This window comes from Eurosta solidaginis, chromosome 4, assembly GCF_040869045.1.
Source record: "Eurosta solidaginis isolate ZX-2024a chromosome 4, ASM4086904v1, whole genome shotgun sequence".
Lineage (NCBI taxonomy): Eukaryota > Metazoa > Arthropoda > Insecta > Diptera > Tephritidae > Eurosta > Eurosta solidaginis.
The window spans coordinates 247,700,086-247,710,291 of record NC_090322.1 but is presented as its reverse complement, the minus strand read 5'-3'; the positions used below and the strand labels follow the sequence as shown (position 1 = coordinate 247,710,291).

Genomic DNA, 10,206 nt, shown 5'->3' with positions numbered 1-10,206 from the left:
TTCCAACTTCAGTAACAGCATTTTTGCCTTATAAAAATCCATTATTTTTGCTACGAACGTTGTTGTTTTCAAGTACAGTGACTGTTTCGAAACAACGATTAAGATTTTAGAGAAGTATGCTATTTATCAACATGAGCTCTGATGGTACTCAAGCCCAAATGCTTGTTGGGTATATTCGACCATTGCGAACGAACGCAAATAACTGATAGGTTAACTACAGTTTCACCCTGCCAGATCGGATGCCGCTTAATCTCAGCTTAAACTTCACTTAAAGTAGACTGAAAAACTACAAAAAAAGTGTAAGCGTAGTTTAACTGACAAACTGAGTTGAACTTGTACTGAAAATCCGGGCCTATTACTTTTTAACACAAAATTTCGTTCCTATTTTATTTTATTTTTATCTTTTTTATCAGCATCTTTGTTTTGTTTACAATATAAGCCTGTAGGCCCATATCGCGATTACATGAACTGGTAACAATTTTCGGTTACACAACACTGCGGTAACAAATTTGTGGGTCACATTCGGTATAAGGTCGTGAATCATCAATATGAAATTCTGTTAGTTTTATAGCCTCAGTAGTATGATATGATAACTCTTATTCATTCATTCATTTATTAATCATTTTCTTAATGCAAAATCATTATTTAATTAATTTATTTGTAAGCAATTTAGTTGATTGCGTTGATAATATCTACCTCAAAAACTTTTAAGGCAAAACAAATCGATTGACCGCACTGCTGATGCTATGAACAATTATTTAATACTGACTCTTTGATTAATAGCTCTATACACATTAGGCCGGGTCGATTTGTGGGGAGGCAATACAATCGCCCATTGCTCTGTGAAAATCATATTCTAGGGATCAAAATAAGAAACTTTGCCGAAGGAACCATACCTCTAAAACGAATTCTCATGTCCTCCCCTTTGGGTCGTAGGGGTAATTTTGAAAAATCCCACTTTGAAATGCCTATCCTTTTTCTTTTTGGAGTTTATTTTTCTCTTTAGAAATTTCTTTAGTGAGAACATATGTAAATGAAAAAATGAATTTAACTTAGTAATAGAAAAGAAATTTAAAAAAAATTATTAGAAATTAGCGTTTTTACAACCCCCTTTTAAAACCAAGGCATCACTGTGATGCATTTGCATGTCGTAAACATAGTTGTGTGGGTTTTTCATTCAACCGTTTTAAAAAATGAAGGTATCACTGTGACACAATTGCAGATCGTAAAATTGCTTGTGTTGTTTTTTTAAGCCACCACAAGACACAGCAGGTAGAATTGAAATTGCCCCTACCCAAAAGTTCGACCCAAAGGGGGGGACATCAGAATTCGTTTTAGAGGTATGGTTCCTTCGGCAAAGTTTCTTATTTTGATCCCTAAAATGCGATTTTCACAGAGCAATGAGCGATTTTTAAATCGACCCGCCCTAATACACATCCTATAAGGTTATCAACATGAGTACTTTGTACAGATAGTGAAATTCACGTCCAAGATAAGTGGCAGAGAATTGTTCTTAGAGCTTTAATTTCTCAAAAATGATTGCCAGATTAAACAAAAAAGCAACCGTGTTTAAGTGCACTGGAAAAAGATCACAATTTATCACATGGTAACAAACATATCATAGGCTTAATTCACAAAAGCCCTGGCCAACAAATTTGAAACTCTACAGGAGAACCAAAAAATACCCCAGCGGGTTAGGAGGCTTAAAATATACCCTATGCCTGCCGTAAGAGGCGACTAAAATACCAAATTGATTCAAGGGGTTGTGTAGCGCAACCCTCTCAAGGGGTTGCCAGCGCAATATACATATGTATATCTTCTCCAACCCAATTGTCAACTTCACCTACCCGCGGCGAATCCTGTTTCTTTAACAGAAGAGGTTCTGGCGACCACAAGTTCCTCATGGAACTAGGGGGTGGGGAGGGCGTGATGGCCTAGAAGGTTTAATGTGGTCATATAAATTATTCCCGAGATGGTCGGCTAGTACCTTAATGGTGCTTTGTTCCCGAAACGTACCGGATCTATATCCGACAAAGGACCATCAACATCGATAACACTCTCCGACGCCTTCGGGGAGTGTCTTTATCGTTAATACAAGATCAAGAACAACAGCAGACAACATTGTATTTTCACATTCACTGAAAGCAGATATGTCATTTTCAAAGTGGCATACCTCCGTAGTTATTGGCATAATAAAACTATAAGATGGTAAAACCCGTCTCTCTTCTCGATGGCCATAATGGTTTTTTGATTTTTAAAAAAAATTTTAAAATCGCTCTCTTGAACCTAGTGGAAATGCTAAACCAAGGAAACACAATCAAAAAATGTGCTGGTTTGTCATTTTTCACATTTCACATTCTTAAAATGCCAAATAAATAAAAATATGTGATATTAGTGAAACATTTTAACGAATGGTTTTCAATTCGATTTTTGTGTTTCGCGATAACTCATAATCGAATGAGCTAAGATCCCGCATTCCGGAATTGTTGTATTTGTAATCGAATTTGAAAAAAAGTTTGATGACGTAGCGCTTTTGAAATTTTTCGATTTATTACATTTCTCTCATGTTTCGCTACCAGTGTTCGGAGTATTTAAAACTTTTACCTGAGTAAACGACTACGCCGGAGTAAAAATTATATTTTCGGAGTATATTTTTTCGTCCTTTTTGAAAGCGGACGAACAACTAACATCAAATTGATTTGGTGGATTGGCCAACCTTTCGATTGTGTTTTTGCCAAGAAATGTATCTCAGCAAAAAAGTTATCTGCCTTATCAGATGCACATGGAGTCGGCCTAAAACGTGTAGGATGACCAATTAATGCTCCCATTAACACACCACATTCTATCCCCCGGATATTTATCGCGAAAAAATATAATAATAATATACTTTTGGTTTACCATACATATTTCATGCTCTTTTAATGACCTATGGTTTGAAGACCGGGGCAGATTCCTGTAGGAACGACAATGGTAACTGACGTACAGAGTGTGGGGGAAGACGAAACCGATACCCCGATCGCCGATGATGAAAAACACTCCCCGGCATCCAATATCACGGCTAAAAAATCACAAAGTGCCAAGTAATGGCTGTTCAAACAGGGAGGCGAAGAGTTGGTATAAGATAAAGAATAAAAAAAAAGTGGATCTTGCAGTAAATTTGGATAAGATGAAGTACATGCAGTCATCGCGGCCTTTGTAGCTCACTGTTGACGGATATAAATTCGAGACTGTGGAGGATTTCGTTCATTTGGGAAGCAGCATTAAAAGCAGAAACAATGTCGGCCTAGAAATCAAACGGAGAATAACTCTTGCCAACAAGTGCTTCTTAAGGCAATTGAAAAGAAAAGTCCTCTCTCGACGAACAAAATTCTCGCTCTACAAGTCACTCATCATACCTGTCCTGATGTATGGCTCGGAATCATGGAAGGTGTCGAGAGAAGATGAGATGGCTTTTGGAGTACTCGAGAGAAAAGTTCTCCTGAAGGCTTATAGTTCTATGCGTGATGTCGACGGCGAGTATCGAAGGAGGTCTAATGATGAGCTGTATGATCTTTACGCAGACATGGCGATAGTGCAGCGATTGAAAATCCAAAGGCTTCGCTAGGTGGGACATGTTATGCGGATGAACGAATACGCTCCGGCAGTTTGTAAACAGAGGAAAGAGAAGACCTTCACTGAGTTGGGAGAGATAGTTGGAGGAAGATTTGACCTCGCTTGGTTCCCCCAATTGGCGACTGTTATCGCATAACTGGGTTAGCTGGCCTCACTGACTCAACGTACTTAATTTTTATATAAAACTTCAAGAACATACAACACGTTGAATTTTGGCAGGATTTACAGATTGCGCCCGGACACATTTTTTGCTTACATTTTACTCCTTCTGTTCTCATTCCGTACGAAAAAAGTACAAAAACTGTGAGTAGAATGTGAAGAAACATGTCTTAAGACACGAAAAATGAATTCACGTCATTTCATCCAATCATCACTTGTAAAAAATCAGCTTTTCATACGTATATAATAAAAACTTCAACCAAAAGATATTAGGTAGTAATACTATTTAGTTTTCAACTCGACCCAAATAAACCTTTGAGATAAAAAATGTAGTAGGAGGCAAGAGCGGAGCAAAATACTCCGATTGGAATAAAGTCTGAACACTGGGTCAGCAATGAAACATGTTGTCAAAAGCGTGACGTCACGACGAGAAAATTTATTTCACAGCTAACTATGATTTTGTGCTCTCTCCTTTTTTATGCGGGATCTGTTTATTGGTTCATGGCGATAACTGACGCACATTGGGAGCACCAAGAAGATCAAGTCTTCTTCCACCTGCCATCCCAAACTCAGTGATGATCTCCCATAACCTGCCCACAGACGCTGTAGCTCCTTGCAGCTTAGATGAACAGTATCGTCCAGTTGGAATATGTTAGTTCGTGGAGGCTGAGTGATGTGCGGCCAAATACCGTCGCAGTGTTATAGAGGTACTGATATCGATTGTCCGTCAGCATTGTGTTGACACCAAAAATTTGTCCGCATTAGCAGAAAAAGTTTTGGGTGAGCATAAAACATGTAGTAGGGTAGATGTACCAGTAACCGGACACCCCCGGTAACTAGACATTTTTCACTTTAATCGTTTGAAAAAACAGACTTATTTTAAAATTCGAAAAATTCATTGGAAGAAGCCACTCATTTATAACGGTTTGACAATTTGCCTTTTGATTTATTTTCAAAAGAAGCTTTGATGTTTCACTTTGTTAAGACGTGCTACTTTTCAATTTTTTTGCTAGCTGTACTTCAATTCTATCAGGCGAGTTTTTACTAATAATTTGGTGACAAAAGTGTTTCAAATGACTGTTATTCTATAAATAATTGATAAAAATACGTGATAACCGTTTAAAATTAGTGAAAATATGTATATATTTTTGTAAATGTGTTTTCCAGAATCCCGACAAAGTGTCCGGTTACTAGAAATAGTTAACAACCGCACAATTCTAGTATCCGGACATGCTGTTTCTTTAGCCCTTTTTTTAATAATATTTGTTTATAATAAAATTAATTGTAGTATGTGTGATAATCCCAATTAGACTGGGCGAGATTAAGCGAAGGCGAGAGGTGCACATGATCGAAAGGAAAGGCGTGGGTTCAAGCGCGTAGCTGTGAAGTGTCGAAGTGTAGGTCTTACAACCTTAGACTAACAAAGTTGCTTCTATCATTAAAAAGATAAGACTGTAGACTCATGACGGGTATTCTGACTGGACACTGCCTTCTGGCGTCACATGCCTTTAAATTGGGCTTGGTCAGTGATAGCAGATGTAGGAAGTGCGGGTTGGAGGAGGAAACGATCGAACACGTTTTGTGCTCGTGCCCTGCGTTTACCAGGCTAAGACTCCAGCTATTAGGAGTGGTACAGCTGTCAGATCTAGAAGCAGCAAGTGGCTTAAGTCCTAGGAAGCTTCTAGTATTTGCCAAGAGGACGGAGTTATTTTATAACATAGGTCCTGGTTTTGATAGGGTTTTTCAGTTTGGTCGTTAAAACAAACTTCTGGTAACACTACGGACTCATTCAGTCTATGTGAGGTCCTCATGGATCGGCCAGTTCAACCTAACCTAGCCTATATCCAGGATGTTATGCGGACCGTGCCTATTGGACGATTGTGGGCAGGTGGTCGTACGACCAAGATGAACTCAAAAACTGTAGGAGAAAGTAACGATACGAAGGAAAAGGCGATGGCGTCGCAAGCCGGAAAAGAGAAAATCGCTATCAGCGATGACTCGGGCGCAGATAGCGATGATGGTGTGCGGTGAGTGCGCTCGGTAAAGGAGCCGGATACTAGCCCGGACAAAGAATTAAAGTTATAACGGGAACAACGAGATAGGGAGCTTAAGAGAACCCTCTCAAAATATCGGACTGCATTAAGAATTATGCAGCGCTTGGGCCCAGTGGTTCACCCAACCAACGATGAGAGCGATAGCTTGGCATGGGCCTGTGAGACAGTGGAAGAATGGCGAAGACAATTCACAGACGAAAGCTTTGCTGCGAAGAACCCTCAATTTTGCAACCGCATCGAAAACGAAGAAGCCCCTAGAGTCAAGAGGCAGCGATCAGCTGAACCTGACAAGCATGCCATTAAGAGGCATAAGAGGCAAAATCTGCAAAGCTGATGGAAGAGGGAAATATAAGTACTGGAAAGCCATGTACCTCAAGAGCTGTAATACAGGAAGAGGAAGACAATAATGGCTTGAGAAGCTAAGGCACAAGGGAGATAACTATCAGACTCCAGCTTAATTGATGATACTAAAGGGAGCTAACGCTGAGACTCCGGTTTTCACGGAAAAGAAGATGAGCGAAGTTGCGAAGCAGTCTCTGAATGTGGCATTTGTATAATGTTTAATTTTACTACGTAGGTATTTTTTCAGCTAAAATGTATTGAAATTAATGAAATATTTATATTTAAATTTTTTATTTACCTATTGGAGTTTTGTGTGTTTCTTTTTTACCTAAGTATATTTTAACTGAAAATGAAAGAATGTTTTCCTTTGTTTTTCTTAATGTTTAAATAATAAGTACCTATGCAAGATCAATGAGATTAATGAATAATAATTTTTGTTGTTATATCTGCCTACTGATTTGTAAGATCGCGGGTTCGAATCGAGCTCAAGGCCTAACAATAATTTTTTATCATTATTATTGTTATGATAAATTTTTTCTTAATTGAAAAAATTTGTAAATTAGAATAGAAGAAAGAAAAAAATTTAGACAACTGCCAAAGCTCGTTGTATAGATCCATTTCGGGAACTGCTAAATTCCTTCATCGGCAACGTTTAGGCGCCGCAGCCATCACAGCGGTTTTTTGTTTGTCTTCATTAATCCTACTTCTATTCTGGTTCGTGCCAATTGATATTCACAACACTGCGACATCTGTTGCAGAATGAATGTGAAAATTGGACTTGTTTGATGGCAATGCTGCCATAGTGTCATATTTTATTGACACTTTTTTCCCCGTGCTCTGGGATGTATTAACAATTTTTGTTGTTATATCGGCCTACTGATTAATGAATAATGTGCAAAAGTTTATTTTTTGTTGTTGCATTTACTTATTTATTTGGTTTAAATATTAAATAAAAATATAAAGAACGTTATAAAATGTTGTAAAACAATTATTTTTGTTTTATATCATAAGCGCCCGGTAACTGGAATTTTGCTGTCCGGTTTCTGAAAAAACTGTCCGGTTACTGGCAAATTCTGACTTGTATCAAAACAATAATTTTTACAAAAAAATAGAGGGTTTTCTATCGAAGTGGCTGAATTTATTAGATTTAAAATTAAGCAATAGTCATTTGGAAAATCAAAGTTTTTTAATATCACTTATAAAATGTAACCAAGAAGAATTCAAAAGCAAAAAAAAAAAAAGTTAAGTGTCCGGTTACTGGTACATCTACCCTACATATTTAGGTGTGTCAATTCGTAGAAAAACGAATACTGTAAATTCCAAGGAAAGCTTGGCATTGATCTTTTCAGAGAAATAAATATCTAAAGAATTAGTTGTTTTTAATGAAAACAAAACCAAAACACAAAATAAAAATGTCAGAATTTAAAAATTTTTTTAAACGTCATTTGCCTCACCGGTTTTACCGGGTGCAGATTTGGCCCTTTTTCCATGAATTTTGGTCCCAAATGAAAACATCCCTGCAAAAATCGATGGACCATGTGGTCCACTGGAGTACTTACCATTCTACTCCACTGTAATGCAGCGATGGACCGACTCATGTTTCTACACGAACATGTTGTAAGCCGGTCATTGCTCGTTTTTAACGATTGTAATCAACACGATGTTTATTGGACTGTGGGTACTCCATGGATTACTCTGATGTAATGCGGAGCTGGAGTATATGGTCCGGTCCTAGGACATCGCAATATTAATTGGACCATATTTTTTGTATGAATTGTGGTTAACTTTGGAGCACTCGCTTGGTCCATAGCGAGTACTCCATACATGCATGCATGGAGTACTCGCGATTTTTGCAGGGATGGTGTGGTACCCGGACATGGCACGCTTAAAATTCACCATTTCATTACAAATATTTCACCATTTCTCTATTCTACTTTTTTTAAGGTCATAAGAAGAGAGTTTATTAATACAATATAATTGTTTGAGAAAGAGAAAGAGGGAGTGAACCAAGCAAATGGAAGAGATTCCGCTATACGTAGAAACCACACCTACTGAAGTATTGCTATCTCTTTCGCAAAATTAAGGCGGCCAGCATTTAAAACTGATGCCTCTGCATATGTAGGCAGGCATACGTATTTATGCATGTGTACGCTAGCCGGCATCTTGATCTCGGTAGGCATCTCTAGCTAAACATGAAAGAGTGTGCTAGTTCGTCTCATCTGCCATGCAGTCATTCGCCATTCACTACTTAAAACAATGAAAGTATCGTAAGAGCAAGCTTACGTATGTGCGTCTGCATGTACGTCGTCCATTGTAATGCGTTGACACGAAGCCCACTGTGGCTCACGATTGCTGAAAAGAAAAGCGAAAAAAACCTAGAAAATGGTGGTGATGGCGTGATGTTATAAGAAACGGGAAAGCGTTAACAATGAAGCGTTATTCATTTTGTTTTCTTCGCTACACGTCGTTTGTATATATATATATATATAAATAATATATATATATATATATATATGTATGTAGATATGTATATATGTATGGATGTAATTATCTCGATACCACAAACACAATACTGAGGTATGCGATATTTGATTTTTTGTAGTGTTTTTACTATTGCATTTATATGTAGATACAGGTTTGCGTTTCATTATACATATGTACATATGAATATGAAAGATACATACTAATATAAGCATATAGATATGTACATATGTGTGTATGCTTTAGGGGTAACTTCATTTGCATTTAATTCTAGCGTAAAAACGTTTTGATTGGACTGGATATCTGCGGCTTAACATATATGTATGTTTACTACAGCGTATCGTGAACAAAACAGTTTAAAATGTTTTCAAGACGTGGAGACAATAATAATGGGGAAACAAATTTTCACCCCCTGTAGAAGCAGTGAAATTCTTTTCCCCTATAATTTCTCTATTTTATCTTTGATTTTAACAATTGATTTTTTGGCAATTCTCTTAGAGTGTCGTGGATACACCTTTGAGTCATCATCATTCATTAGATATTTGTCGCTTAGTCGCCTAAGTGATTTAGCGTTTTGTAACAAGTCACGACAGCTATCCCTGTCTCGCGATAACTGGCGCAATTCGGGAGCACCAAGTAAGCCTTCGTTCAATCGCTTAAAATGACCTAGCCAAGGAAGCCTATGGGTTTTATTTGCTGTACTATAGTCATATCTGCGTAAAGCTTATACAGCTCATCATTATACCTCCTTCAATATTTGCCGTCGGCAAAACGGACAGCACCATAGGTATTAGAGATAGGGTCGTTTTTCGCACGCCGCCGCCGAATGTCAAAAATATCGGCGCGGCGGCGGCGGCGTCCAGCGGGTTAATATATTTTCTACTCGTTTAAGACTGTTTAGGCCAATTATTTTTCATGTCGAAAATTGGTCGGATATGGTCGAAAGTGGCGTCAACGGAGTTATTAAAACAAAACACTAATAGAAAAGTTATATATCTAATAAATGTATATGCTCACATTGCATATTTTTTTCAAAAAATTAATAATGAACAATGAATTCAAATAAAATTACCCAAGGCGTTTCAAATTGTCCTCAAGTTGTTAAAAAAAAGCAAAAAAGCTACCGATTTTTTTTAAATTTCATATTGCGACTGGCTGAAAGAATAAGCGAAATCAGTGACGCAAAATCCTTTAGTAGGTTCTAGAGGCATACACACTCCTTTCAAATGATCCTTCCCCCTTATACTTAAGTTAAGGATATATGTACTTATGAGAAGGGTTCGAAAAATCACGGGCTTACACTCAAACATCTTTTGTTTATTTGCGAAACTATACAATAGCGTCTGAAATGTTAATTTTGATTTTCACACTTCATCCTTCAACACCCAAGTCGCCCGGTTTAACATTTCCTAAAGGTGGCGGCCCTATCCAAAACTAGTGCCTTGGAGTGAATCACATTGATTATAGCCTATCAACCAAGTTTAAATATCACCTACACGTTACGGCTCCTTTTACAAATGTGAATATGTAGGCACATATATGTATTTACCAGGTGCGG

At 37.7% G+C, this 10,206-nt stretch overlaps 1 protein-coding gene across 3 annotated transcripts in view; it reads right to left on the bottom strand.

Moving 5' to 3' along the window:
* LOC137251241 (D-2-hydroxyglutarate dehydrogenase, mitochondrial-like) overlaps positions 1 to 10,206 on the bottom strand; it is an 86,411-nt gene that overhangs the window by 34,161 nt on the left and 42,044 nt on the right. Inside the window, exon 1 of one of the 3 annotated variants that reach the window (XM_067785519.1) lies at positions 697 to 766. The exons of the other annotated variants lie outside the window; for them this stretch is intronic. The gene's annotated coding sequence lies outside the window, so the exon portion shown is untranslated. Of the gene's footprint in view, positions 1 to 696; positions 767 to 10,206 lie in introns of those variants that run through there. 3 annotated transcript variants of the gene reach the window in all.